General features: G+C 38.6%; 1 pseudogene; it reads left to right on the top strand.

The window, feature by feature from the left end:
* The first annotated feature begins 397 nt into the window (after positions 1–397).
* Positions 398–2,422, top strand: LOC465840 (heat shock cognate 71 kDa protein-like; annotated as a pseudogene).
* The last annotated feature ends 11,919 nt before the right edge of the window (positions 2,423–14,341 follow it).

The following is a 14,341-nucleotide window of genomic DNA, read 5'->3' as shown; positions in this document are numbered from 1 at the left end:
TAAAGAAAAGTCTGGAACTCAAGAGCTTTACTGCTGAATTCTACCAAACATTTAAAGAAGAACTAATACCAATCCTACTCAAACTATTCTGAAATATAGAGGAAAGGAATACTTCCAAACTCATTCTACGAGGCCAGTATTACCCTGATAACAAGCTACATCAAAAAGAAAACACACACACACACATCAGCCAATATCTCTGATGAGATTGAAGCAAAAAAATGAATAAAGCATAAAGTTGGTTCTTAGAAAAAATAAAGAAAATGTATAGCCCAGTAACTAGATTAACCTAGAAAAGAAGAGAGAAGATTCAAATAAGTTCAATTAGAAATGAAACTGTAGCTCATTGAGCTTGCCTGCAGCTCTCAGGGTTCCTGTGACTTTCTTCATCGTTGGAGCCAGGCCTACATGCCAGCAACCATGTCGAAGGGACCTGCAGTTGGTACTGATCTTGGCACCACATACTCTTGTGTGGGTGTTTTCCATCAGGGAAAAGTAGAGATAATTGCCAATGATCAGGGAAACTGAACCATTCCAAGCTATGTCACCTTTATGGACACTGAACGATTGATCAGTGATGCCTCAAAGAATCAAGTTGCAATGAACCCCACCAACGCGGTTTTTGATGCCAAACATCTGTTTGGACGCAGATTTGATGATGCTGTTGTCCAGTCTGATATGAAGCATTGGCCCTTCATGGTGGTGAATGACGCTGGCAGGCCTAAGGTCCAAGTAGAATACAAGGGAGAGACCAAAAGCTTCTATCCAGAGGATGTGTCCTCTATGGTTCTGACAAAGATGAAGGAAATTGCAGAAGCCTACCTTGGGAAGACTGTTACCAATGCTGTGGTCACAGTGCCAGCTTACTTTAATGACTCACTGTCAGGCTAACAAAGATGCTGGAACTATTGCTGGTCTCAATGTACTTAGAATTATTAATGAGCCAACTGCTGCTGCTATTGCTTACAGCTTAGACAAAAAGGTTAGAGCAGAAAGAAACATGCTGATCTTTGACCTGGGAAGTGGCACTTTTGATGTGTCAATCCTCACTATTGAGGATGGAATCTTTGAGGCCAAATCTACAGCCAGAGACACCCACTTGGTGGAGAAGATTTTGACAACCGAATGGTCAACCATTTTATTGCTGAGTACAAGCGCAAGCATAAGAAGGACATCAGTGAGAACAAGAGAGCTGTAAGACGCCTCCGTACTGCTTGTGAACGTGCTAAGAGTACTGTCTCTTCCAGCACCCATGCCAGTACTGAGATCGATTCTCTCTCTGAAGGAATCGACATCTATACCTCCAGTACCTGTGCCTCATTTGAAGAATTGAATGCTGACCTGTTCCTTAGCACCCTGGACCCGGTAGAGAAAGCCCTTCGAGATGCCAAACTAGACAAGTCACAGATTCATGATATTGCCCTGGTTGGTGGTTCTACTCATATCCCCAAGATTCAGAAGCTTCTCTAAGACTTCTTCCATGGAAAATAACTGAATAAGAGCATCAACCCTGATGAAGCTGTTGCTTATGGTGCAGCTGTCCAAGCAGCCATCCTGTCTGGAGACAAGTCTGAAAATGTTCAAGATTTGCTGCTCTTGGATGTCACTCCTCTTTCCCTTGGTATTGAAACTGCTGGTAGAGTCATAACTGACCTCATCAAACATAATACTACCATTCCTACCAAGCAGACACAGACCTTCACTACCTATTCTGACAACCAGCCTGGTGTGCTTATTCAGCTTTATGAAGGTGAGCATACCATGACCAAGGACGACAACCTGCTTGACAAGTTTGAACTCACAGGCATACCTCCTGCACCCCGAGGTGTTCCTCAGATTGAAGTCACTTTTGACACTAATTCCAATGGCATCCTCAATGTTTCTGCTGTGGACAAGAGTACAAGAAAAAAGAACAAGATTACTATCACTAATGACAAGGGCCATTTGAGCAAGGAAGACATTGAATATATGGTCCAGGAAGCTGAGAAGTACAAAGCTGAAGATCAGAAGCAGAGGGACAAAGTGTCATCCAAGAACTCACTTGATTCCTGTGAATTCAACATGAAAGCAACTCTCAAAGATGAGAAACTTCCAGGCAAGATTAACGATGAGGACAAACACAACATTCTGCACAAGTATAATGAAATTATCAACTGGCTCGATAAGAATCAGACTGCCGAGAAGGAAGAATTTGAACATCAGCAGACAGAGCTGGAGAAAGTCTGCAATCTCATCATTAGCAAGCAGTACCAGAGTGCAGGAGGCATGCCAGGAGGAATGCCTGGGGGATTCCCTGGTGGTGGAGCTCCTCCCTCTGGTGGTGCTTCCTCAGGGCCCACCATTGAAGAGGTTGATTAAGCCAACCCAAGTATAGATGTAGCATTGTTCCACACATTTAAAACATTGAAGGACCTAAATTTGTAGCAAATTCTGTGGCAGTTTTTAAAAGTTCAGCTGCTATAGTAAGTTACTGGGCATTCCTAATGCTTGAATATGGAACATATGCACAGCGGAAGGATATAACATTGCACTTTATAAACACTATTGTACATGGAAAAATGCAATGTCTTAAATAAAACTATTTAAAATTGGCAAAAAAAGAAATGAAATGGTAAACTTTAAACTTTACAACTGACTCCACAGAAATACAAAGGATCATTCAAGACTATTATGAAAACCTCTATGCACATAAACCAGAAAATCTAGAAGAAATGAATAAACTCCTGGAAATATACAATCCGCCAAGCTTTGATCAAGAAGAAATAGAAATTCTGAACAGATCAATAGCAAGCAGTAAAATTTAATCAGCAATTAAAAAAAAAAACCACTGCCAAGAACAGCAACAACAACGAAAGCCCAGGTGGACCACAAGGATTCACAGCTGAATTCTATAAGACATTCAAAGCAGAATTGATACCAATCCTACTGAAACTATTTCAAAAGACTTAGAAGGAGGGACTCCTCCCTAACTCATTCTATGAAGCCAGTATCACACTGATACCAAAACCAAGAAAGGACACAACAACAACAATAAAACTACAGGCCAATATCTGAAAAATGTAGATGCAAAAAATCCTCAACAAAATACTAGCAACCCAAATCCAACAGCACATCCAAAAGATAATTCACCATGATCAAGTGTGTTTCATCCCAGATATGAAGTGATGGATCAACATATGCAAGTCAATAAATGTGTTTCACCACATAAACAGAATTAAATACAAAAACCATATGATCATCTCAATAGGCACAGAAAAAAGAATTCAATGAAATCCACCATCTCTTTATGTTTAACAACCCTTAACAAATAAGCATAGAAGGAACATACATCAAAATAATGGCAGCCATATATGACATACCCACAGCCAACATCATACTGAATGGGGAAAAGTTGAAAATTCTCACTAAGAACTAGAACAAGACAAGGACGTCCACTTTAACCACTTCTATTCAACATAGTACAGGAAGTCATAGAGCAATCAGGCAAGAGAAAGAAACAAAGGGCATTCAAATAGGAAAAGAGGAAGCCAAACTATTGCTGTTTGCCCATGATATGATCATATACCTAGAAAACCCTAAAGGCTCCCCCAAAAGACCCCTAGGTATGATAAGTGAAGTAAGTAAAGTCTCAATTCAGTATAGTACAAAATCAATGTGCACAAATCAGTAGCACTGCTATACAACAACAGTGACCAAACTGAGAATCAAATCAAGAACTCAATCCCATTTACAGTAGCTACAAAAAATATAATAACTAGGAATATATTTAAGCAAGGAGGTAAAAGATCTCTACAAGGAGAACTAAAAAACATTGCAGAAAGAAATCACAGATGACACAAATGGAAATAGATCCCATGCTTATGGATTGGAAGAATCGATATTGTAAAAATGACCATACTGTCAAAGCAATCTACAGATTCAATGCAATTCCTATCAAAATACCAACTTCATTTTTCACAGAACTAGAAAAAACAGTCCTAAGATTCATAATGGAACTAAAAAAGACCCCAAATATCCAAAGCAATCGTAATCAAAATGAACAAATCTGGAGGCATTATCTTCCTCAACTTCAAATCATATAATACTACAAGGCTACAGTAACCAAAACAGCATGGTACTGGTACAAAAGTAGATACATAGACTAATGGAACATAACAGAGAGCCCAGGAATAAATTCGTACATTTACAACCAACTGATCTTTGACAAAGCATACAAAAACATAAACTGGGAAAAGAACACCATATTCAATAAATGGTGCTAGGAAAATTGAAGAGCCACACGTAGAAGAATAAAACTGGATCCCTATCTCATCTTATACAAAAATTTAATGCCGATGGATTAAAGACTTAAATCTAAGGCCCGAAATCACAAATATTCTGAGGAAAACTTAGGGAAAAAACCCTTCTGGACATTGGCATAGGCAAAGAATTTATGATTAAGACCCCAAAAGCAAATGCAACAAAAACAGAAATAAATAAATGGAAACTAATTAAATTAAAAAGCTTCCACACAGCAAAAGAAATAATCATCAAAGTAAACGTACAACTCACAGCATGGGAGAAAATATTTGGAAATTATACATCTGACAAAGAACTAATGTCCAGAATCTACAAGGAACTCAAGTAAATCAGCAAAAAACCCACAAATAATCCCATCAAAAAGTGGGCAAATAACATGAATAGACAGTTTTTCAAAAGAAGATATACAAAGGGCCAAGAAACATATAAAAATCACCCAACACCTCTAATAATCAGGGAAATGCAAATTAAAACCACAATAAGATATCACCTTACGTGAGCCAGAATGGCCATTATTAAAAGGTCAAAGAGCAATGGATGTTGTCATGGACATAATGAAAAGGGAATGCTTATACACTGCTGGTGGGAATGTATATTTGTACAACCTCTATGGAAAACAGTATGGAGATTTCTCAAAGAATTAAAAGTAGATATACCATTCAATCTTTTCCCAAAGGAAAAGAAGTCACTATATCAAAAAAACCTCTTATACATGTATATTTATTACAGCACAATTCACAATTGCAAAGATATGTAGTCAACCTCAGTGCCCATCAACCAATTAGTGGATAAAGAAAATGCGGTGCATATATATATATATATGTACACACACACACATATACACCATGGAATACTAGTCACTCATGATAAAGAATGAAATAATGTCTTTTACAGCAACTTGGATGGAACTGGAGGCCATCATTCTAAGTGAAGTAACTCAATAATCGAAAACCAAATACCACATGTTCTTACTTATAAGTGGGACCTAAGCTACAGATATGCAAAGGCATACAGACTGGTATTAATGCACATTGGAGACTCAGAAGGGGAAATGTAGGAGGTGGAGGAAGGACAAAAAACTACTTATTGGGTACAATGTACAGAACTGAATTGATGGGTACATTAAAATCCCATTCTTCACCACTGTACAATTCATCTGTGTAACCAAACACCACTTATACCTCTAAAGTTGTTGAAATTAAAATGTAAAATAAAATAATTTCAAATAGTCATATGCAGCTAGTGACTACCTGATTGGATAGCCATAGTTAATCAGTAATAAATGAAAAGCCTTATCTTATTAATGTGGTTGCCTTGAATTCCACTTTGTCTAGAATATTATGCTTTTTTTCTGCTTCAAATTGCTGATATATTTAGATATATTTACCTATCTCTCCATCTCTCTACATATATATATAAACTAAGTAAATACAGTATATTCATACATGTATATATACTCAGTATATATTCACGCATGTATATACTCAGTATATATTCACGCATGTATATATACTCAGTATATATTCACGCATGTATATGTACTCAGTATATATTCACGCATGTATATGTACTCAGTATATATTCAAGCATGTATATGTACTCAGTATATATTCACGCATGTATATGTACTCAGTATATATTCACGCATGTATATGTACTCAGTATATATTCACGCATGTATATGTACTCAGTATATATTCACGCATGTATATGTACTCAGTATATATACATACATGTATATATACATGGTTTATATATACAGTTTGTGTATATATAGTCTTTCTGCTTTTCACCTTTAACAGTCACTTTTAGATATGTCTTTTATAAACCACAGAAACTACAGTTGAACCTTGTTTTCTAATTCAATCTGAGAATCTTTGTCTTATAATAGGAATGTTTAACCCACACACGTTTACTGGCATTTATTGGTCTTTCTTTAATTGTTGTATTTGCATTATGCTTTCTTCCTAATTTTTAACGTGTTTTTTTTTTTTTGCTGGAGTCATTTGTAAAGTATACTTTCTAGTTTTAATTCTGTAAGAGGTTACCCCAAAATTTAAAATAAATGAATTTATATTTCTCCTTGAAACTCTCTCTCTCATACCTCCTCTACTTTCCTACCCCACCCCTCTATCTCCCAGGTAATGGTGGCATAGTATGAGATTTTAGTCCGGTTTTTGTATATTTAAAATTATGTTGTCTACCCTTTCAAGAATTAATATTTCCATTCTGTTTTGTAACCTTATCTATACTATTTAGACTAATTCTACATTCAAATAGATTCAATGCACACATAATTCTTTTTATAACATAGTCTATATTCTTAAGGTCTTTACTTTTTATTGTTTACAAGATGCTTTGAGAATTTATTTTGCATCTCCCCACCTCATTTCCCAAGGGTACTATAGAGGGTATATTCTCTGAGCTCTTGCGTTTCTGAAAATATGTTTATGTTGCACTGTCAGGGTGGAGAACTCCTTGGTCAAAACATTTTCCCATCAAAAATGTAAATGTTCCACTATCTGTCTTCTGACATTTAACACTATGGAAAATTCTAGGGATATCCCATTTTTTTCTTTAGAGGTACCCAGTTTTTGGTTTTTGTTGTCTCTTTCTTTGACTAGATACTTATAGAAGTTTTTTCTTTATCCTTGAAATTCAGAACATTCATCAGGATTATATAGATATCAGTCATATCTTACTAGTTTCACTGGTACCTTTTGATCTGCAGATTCAGCTGTTTCTTAATTTTATAGATGTTTTCTTCTATTATTGCTTCTATTGCATTTATTCTTGTCTTTCAGATATATAGATAAGCCATATTGAAATAGTCTGTCATTGTCTGTCTGAGATCACGCCTCTTTGTCCTACCTCCAAGACGATTAAGGAGCGCGGACACAAAAGTGAGCTTAGAGCGAAAGCTTAATAAGTGAAAGAAGAAAGCTCTCTGTCAGTAGAGCCCATTCTGGGGATTTTATGGACCGGAAAAGAGAAGAAATGTGCTTAGTCTGTGGGCTGTCTTGGCGAACCCGTGACTCAGCCTGGCCCGGGACTTTGGCAGGGGACCAATCAGAAGCCGAAATGATGATTCACAGATGCTGCTTAGCTTGCCCCAGGGCCTATCACAAGCTGACGTGAAAGTTTGGCCCGGGACCTTGGCCTGGAACCAATCCGGAGCTGAGGTGATGATTCATAGAAGCCGGACTTACAGTTTTTTTTGGTTTTTGTTTCTGTTTTTGTTTTGTTTTGAAACGGTGTCTCACTCTGCTGCCCAGGCTGGAGTGCAGTGGCGCAATCTTGGCTCACTGCAACCTCTGCCTACTGGGTTCAAGTGATTCTCCTGCCTCAGCCTCCTGAGCAGGGGGGACTACAGGCACGTGCCACCACACCCAGCTAATTTTTGTATATTTTTTAGTAGAGACGGAGTTTCACCATATTGGCCAGGCTGGTCTCGAACTCCTGACCTCGTGATCTGCCCACCTCGGCCTCCCACAGGGCTGAGATTACAGGCGTGAGCCACCGCGCCCAGCCTGGACTTATAGTTCTAATAAAGGAAAGTAGAGTGCCCACTTAAACCCACCAGGGCCCACCGTGCCCATGCCCACAAAAGGAGAAGAAACTTTTCCTGGGAACCTGCTGACTATACAAAGGACCTTTGTCCTGGCATTTGGATGCCAGGCCTTGTTCCCTTATCTGAGTGAGCTGGAGGTTCTGTGTAAGTTTTATCCAAACGGGCAGGAGGTTGTTCTATCTGTGCAGCCATGGGCATGTCTTCAGGCACAACACCCTGTCCTAGTTCCCTTATCGGTGTCTGCAGCTTGAATTATTTTCCCAGGCTGCTTTTTATGTTATGTGGGGATGAGGCACTGACCCATGAGCTGGGGGCTCTTCTGGGACCCTTCCCTTGCTGTCTACCTAAAGCAAGCTAGTTTACTCCTTTCAATATGTTGGTTCTACATTCACTGGCCCGTTATATTTATTATTGATTTTCTTGTTATTTTTATCTCCTTGTTCTTTTCCTCTGCATTCTAGGAGAGCTTTGGGTTGCATCAAAAATTTCTGATTTTATTTCTGCATTCTCAAAACTGATCATACTGCTGCTGATTTATTTTTTACATGCCAGTATCATTTTTTTGTTCAAAGTTGACTTTTTGACATACAAAACAGCAACTTAATATGGTTTAAACTGAAAAATAAAAACGAATAATTACTGCAGTATCTATGGTGATTGCGACAAGCTAGAAATCCAATAAATGCCCATTAATATGGAAATGATTGAATAAACTGTGATACGTTCATATCATGATCTATTATGCTACCACTAAGAGAACAACTGTGGAATTTACGCAAATTCCACTAGGTACTGATTAAAAGATATAGAAAAAATGTATTATATAATAATCACATTTTTAAATAATGTCCAAACAAAAGCCGTGTGTGTGTGTGTGTGTGTGTGTGTGTGTGTGTGTGTGTGTGTGTGTTTGAAACAGATGAAGGGACTTTAGAAAAATGTACAGAAGGATATGCACCAGGCTATTAACTCTGGTTACCTTGGGGAAGTATAAATTAGAAGGAAGAAAAGAAGAGGGGAGGACAACTTCCCCCAAAATTGTCCTTAACAATAGAGCAAGCATTAGACAATGATGCCATTTGTGAAAAGTTACCTAGGTATATATGTATACACAAAATAAGCCACACAAAATAAGCCATCCTAAAAGTGGCTATCTCAGGGTAGTGAGATTTTGGATACTTCTAACTTTCTTCTTCTTCCCCCATCCCAACACATACCCATGTACATACACACAAAAAAAATACCCATAAATACCACACTCACACCTCCAAACCCACATAGGGTAAGCTAGTTTCTGGCTCAGTAATCTAGAGCATAAAGGTAATGGAGAGGAAGTCAGAACCATAAGCAATGCTGGCACGGGAACTTTGTCTTCATTTCCTCTATTTATTTTCTGTGCCCATGGCCAGACTCAGACCAGCCCCCTTCAGTATAATGGTTTCTACATCATAGTGTCCTGCTACCTTCCTTTCTAGCCCTGGCTCTTCCAAGTTAGGAAGAGTCTGTTAGCTCCAGTATTTCTTCTATTTTTTGTTAGGCTGAAAACTTTTGAGTGGGGAGTTGTAAGACATCACCCAATTTTTATTTTTGTTTCCAAGTTTGGTCTTGTCTGCCCTCTATGTTGACAATTCTTTCCTTCTTTACATTCCAAGCTAAGACAAGTTTTCTATACTTTTTTAAAAATTCCATGGTCCTTTTGGAATATCCCTATTTCTTAAAGTCAGTCTCTTTTACTTACTTCTGAGCTCCATTTATTTAGAGTTCACCTTACCTGTTTAGAATCCTAACCTTTATTTTGCCTTTCTAAGCAGTAATTATGATAATTATTGCTACAAAGATGTTGAATACTGCATTTCACAGGACCTGGAATAATCAACCAATCTCAATGCTTTCAAATTGACATGGCCCTTGAACCATATTTGAACTAGTAACAAAGCTTTAAAAGCCTCTACTCATCTTTAACACAGGCCCTCTGAGCCCTCAGCATCACACCCTCCGGCCCCATCAATGTTTTATGGAATCTAAATTAAAGGCTGTTTTCAAACTCTTAATTGTAAAGCATTACTTTCAATTTTTATAATGACCAAGACTAAATTTAGCTTCTTGGCATTGCTTAGATTGTTCCTAGTCAGAGAGAGACGAGGGCTGCTTAAACCTATAATCTTAGTTTCAATCCACACTCTATAATTTTCAGAGATGACAGTTCTGACAGGAAAATGCCTGGGAAGACACCAACCTCTGGGTCTCACAACTCTAAAAAACAGAACTTGCTGACAGATTTTGACAAAAGGACCCCAGCGAGTACACACTAGGGTAAGATTTCATATGAATAGGACACCATCCTGTTTGCCCTCAGACTTTTCAAATGTGGTCTTCTATGCACTATCTAACCCGCACCTTTCACCTCATTGGCATTGGTCCCCCTGTCACAGAACATGAGCAGGCAAAGAAACACTATACAAATTCAACTGCACCTGCACAGTAGAGATCTGTTGTGTAGTGGGGTCTAACATGAGACTATAGCGCAAAACTTTCTGCAAGTGAGCCAAACAGACCCTAGCTTGTATGAGTTAAAATCATTTCAAGTCAAACTGGTCATCACAAGGTACTGGCAGTCCTGACCAATTCATGATTCAGCACAGGTAGCAGCTACATTGAATGAACAAAGAGTTAAGATTAACCATGTTACAAAGAAAGAGAATGAATAGTTACATCCTAAAAACCCTCTCCTTGCACTCCCAAATAAAAATCTGTCCCTCACAGATCTACCAGGAGTCTGTAAATTCCCACCATAGGGATTACTCTTTTAGTTTAAAGTTATTAACTATCTTTGTTAAAATATAACTGGAAGATGCAGAAAAAGTAATTCCAGCCATTATTAAAAGCCTTAGGGCCCTAGAGGCATTTGTTTGCTATATTAGGCAGTTTCCTGGAAAAAAACTAATACTACCACGTTTGTAAACTGACTATAACCTATATGTTGTTCCTATGTTCATACCACAAAAATGACATATGTAAGAAGGACATATTATTGTCCTTGTTATTTGGTAAGAAAATTGAGACTTAAAGAGGTAAGATGACCATTCAGCCAACAACTGACGTCTGCACTAAGAGTGGTTCAAAAGAGAAAAACATTGATAGAAGAGAAGGGATCTGGAAAGACCCTGATCACTCGGAAGAAGGCTAGGGTGGGGCCCCATGGTAGGGACACTAAACAACCCAAAACCACTGAGTATCTGCTCAGTAAAGAGTAAAAAGGGTGTGCAGACAAAGAAGACAAACTTGTCCTACTCCACAGCCTTGCAGAAGTTTGGTTCTGTCAGTTTCCCTTAAGAGTATGCATATCACCCTTTGAGTATCTTTCTAAAACATGTCATGCCATAATTTTGGGTCTGCCAGTGTCTAAAAATAAAATAAAGTAACATAAATATATCAAGAATTAAACAACCTGGGTTCTGGTTCTAGCTCCACTAACTACTAGCTCCATAACCATTCACATATTTTTCTATCTCTTTGAAGACTGACAAAAGAAGAATAGCCATAAATAATTCAATAGACCACAGGACTTAGGACAAGAAGTTTGAGGTTTCTTCATCATTCTCAGCAAAATATCACAAGGACAGAAAACCAAACACAACATGTTCTCACTCATAGGTGGGAATTGAACAATGAGATCACTTGGACACGCGGTGGGGAACATCACACACTGGGGCCTGTCGGGGGTAGGGGGCTGGGGGAGGGATAGCATTAGGAGAAATACCTAATGTAAACGATGAGTTGATGGGTGCAGCAAACCAACATGCCACATGTATACCTATGTATCAAACCTGCACGTTGTGCACATGTACCCTAGAACTTAAAGTATAATAACAAAAAAAGAATTAAGAGCATTCTGTATCTTAAAAATAAACTCATCTTTCTTGTTAGACTTAAAAAAAAAGGTTGAGGTTTCTTTCAAGATTCAACAAAATCATTCATGATATTCAGTATGTTAATATAGTCTCCAGTAATACAGAGGTGAACATAAACAGGTAAGGCCCCTGTTTATATCAACTAGCATTCTACTGGCAGAGAAGACAGATAATAAACAGAAAACTAATAAGCAAACAATACAAAAGGTATCTGATAGTGCTATGCAGAAAATAGATTTTGAGTCCTGACTGCATAAACCTGGGGCAAGTGAATTGTCTTCTCATCTTTAAAAGAATACTAACAGCTCAGGCTAAGCCTGCTGTGTGGTTTTGCTGTAAGGATCAAAGAATGGATTGCAAAGCTTATTGTAAACTTCAAAGTGTTTACATAATCTTTATCAGAGAGGGAGGAAAATCTTCTATTTCACTACTGTGAGCAAGCAAAGAAACTGAGCATGCTATAGATTCTGTTCTTTCCAAAGACAAGGTTTAAAAGAATATATTCAATAACATCATCTAAAAGGAGACCAATCAATACAGTCCAAAATGTTCTCCTCAGTGGGTAACTTGAATTGAGAGTTAGAAGGAAATGAATTGAGACTCAAGCTAAATCAAAGAAATTTTCTATTTCACATATTTGGTTTTATTGCTGGAATTAGTAGGACATGCAAAAGCTAAAATTGAGACAATAATAGTAAGTGGCCTAAAAGCCTCCAACTACAATAAAGACCAAAGCTCCCTTGATTTCTTTAAATCAAATCCATGTCATGCACTGAAACGGGGTGCTTCTTACCTGGATTAGTCCGTTTACATGCTGCTGATAAAGACATACCGGAGACTGGGAAGAAAAAGAGGTTTAATTGTATTTACAGTTCCCCATAGCCTGGGAGGACCTCAGAATCATGGCGGGAGGCGAAAGGCACTTCTCAAATGGTGGTAGCAAGAGAAAAATGACGAAGACGCAAAAGCGGAAACCCCGGATAAAACCATCAGATCTCGTGAGACTTATTCACTACCACGAGAACAGTATGGGGGAAACGCCCCCATGATTCAAATTATCTCCCACCGGGTCCCTCCCACAACATGTGGGAATTAGGGGAGTACAATTCAAGGTGAGATCTGGGTGGGGACAGAGTCAAACCATATCACTATCCCTGACCAAAGCAGAGAACTGAGCCCAGAGTAAGAGAAGACACTGACAAAAGAGTCTGGATATATAGAGGAAGGTTAACATCACAGGCACATGCTTTTTAAGAAAAGTTTAAACTCATAGTTGAGTGCTAGGGGCCAACTGCGGAAAGGGAAAACAAAACCGAACTAAAAAAAAAAATGCCGGGTGCGCTGGCTCATGCCTGTAATCCCAGCACTTTGGGAGGCCGATGCGGGCGGATGGCGAGGTCAGGAGATCGGAACCATCCTGGCTAACACGGTGAAACCCCGTCTCTACTAAAAATAAAAAATAAAAAAAATAAAAATTAGCCAGACGTAGTGGCGGGCGCCTGTAGTCCCAGCTACTCCGAACCCGGGAGGTGGAGCTTGCAGTGAGCCAAGATTGAGCCACTGCACTCCAGCCTGGGCGACAGAGCAAGACTCCGTCTCAAAAAGCAACAACAACAACAACAACAACAAAAACTCTTTCAGACCTGCTTTACAGGGACAATATTGGTAAGCAGCTAAGGAACTTGCCAGAAGACCAAGTATTTAAGTCTTCTCACTTCTACAAGTAACCTTCTATAGCAGTGGTTCTCAAATTTGGCTGTCCATTGCAATCACCTGGGATATTTTAGAAGAAGCCAATGCCCACACTCACCCTCAGAGATTTGGATTTAATTATTCTGTGGTGTAGTTTAGGCACTGTTATTCTTTTACACTGCCCAGGGGATTCTATGTGCAGTCAGGTTGAGAACAACTGTATCTACAATTGGTTTTAAATAGCCACCTTAAAGTTTCATTTGAACAGCATTTTTCCTTGCATTCTTTTAGCTCTTGCAATTGATAATAGTATCCAATAGGTCACAAGTGAAGTGATGGAAAAAAAGGGGACATTTCATATTTACCCATCAAAAGTCCCTTAATCTCTTTCCTGTGCTCCTCTGTGACTACCCTGCAGTTTCTATCTCTATCAAAACACACATCCCACATGTCATGTATCACTAGGAGCTGCATACGACATATCTCAAACCAAGACCAGGGACTGGGCCTTAGCTGTCCTTGTCTCTTGCCCTATACTTACAGGCATCCCACGGTACTTTCAGGGTCAGTGTTGACTGAAATGTTCCCAGCCCCACTGGACCCAACTGTTACTTTGTAGATGAAACAGTGGGCAAGGAGTGAAGGTGGCATGAGAAGGAAAAGATGGAATAAAGAAAGGAAGAGAGCAGGAATAATAAAAGTACAAAAATGGTTGTTTCTCATTCAAAACAGAAGTACAACTACCTTAAAGAAGGAAATTTTAGAGCTGGAAAAAGCTTTAGAAGTCATCTAATCTAGTTTCTCAAAGAATGATCCTTAAGCTGTATGGATCCTTTGAGGTGCTTCTTAATATAAAGATTCATGGGCT

Source organism: Pan troglodytes, chromosome X, assembly GCF_028858775.2.
Source record: "Pan troglodytes isolate AG18354 chromosome X, NHGRI_mPanTro3-v2.0_pri, whole genome shotgun sequence".
Taxonomy (NCBI): Eukaryota; Metazoa; Chordata; class Mammalia; order Primates; family Hominidae; genus Pan; species Pan troglodytes.
This window is presented reverse-complemented; position numbering and strand designations above follow the sequence as displayed.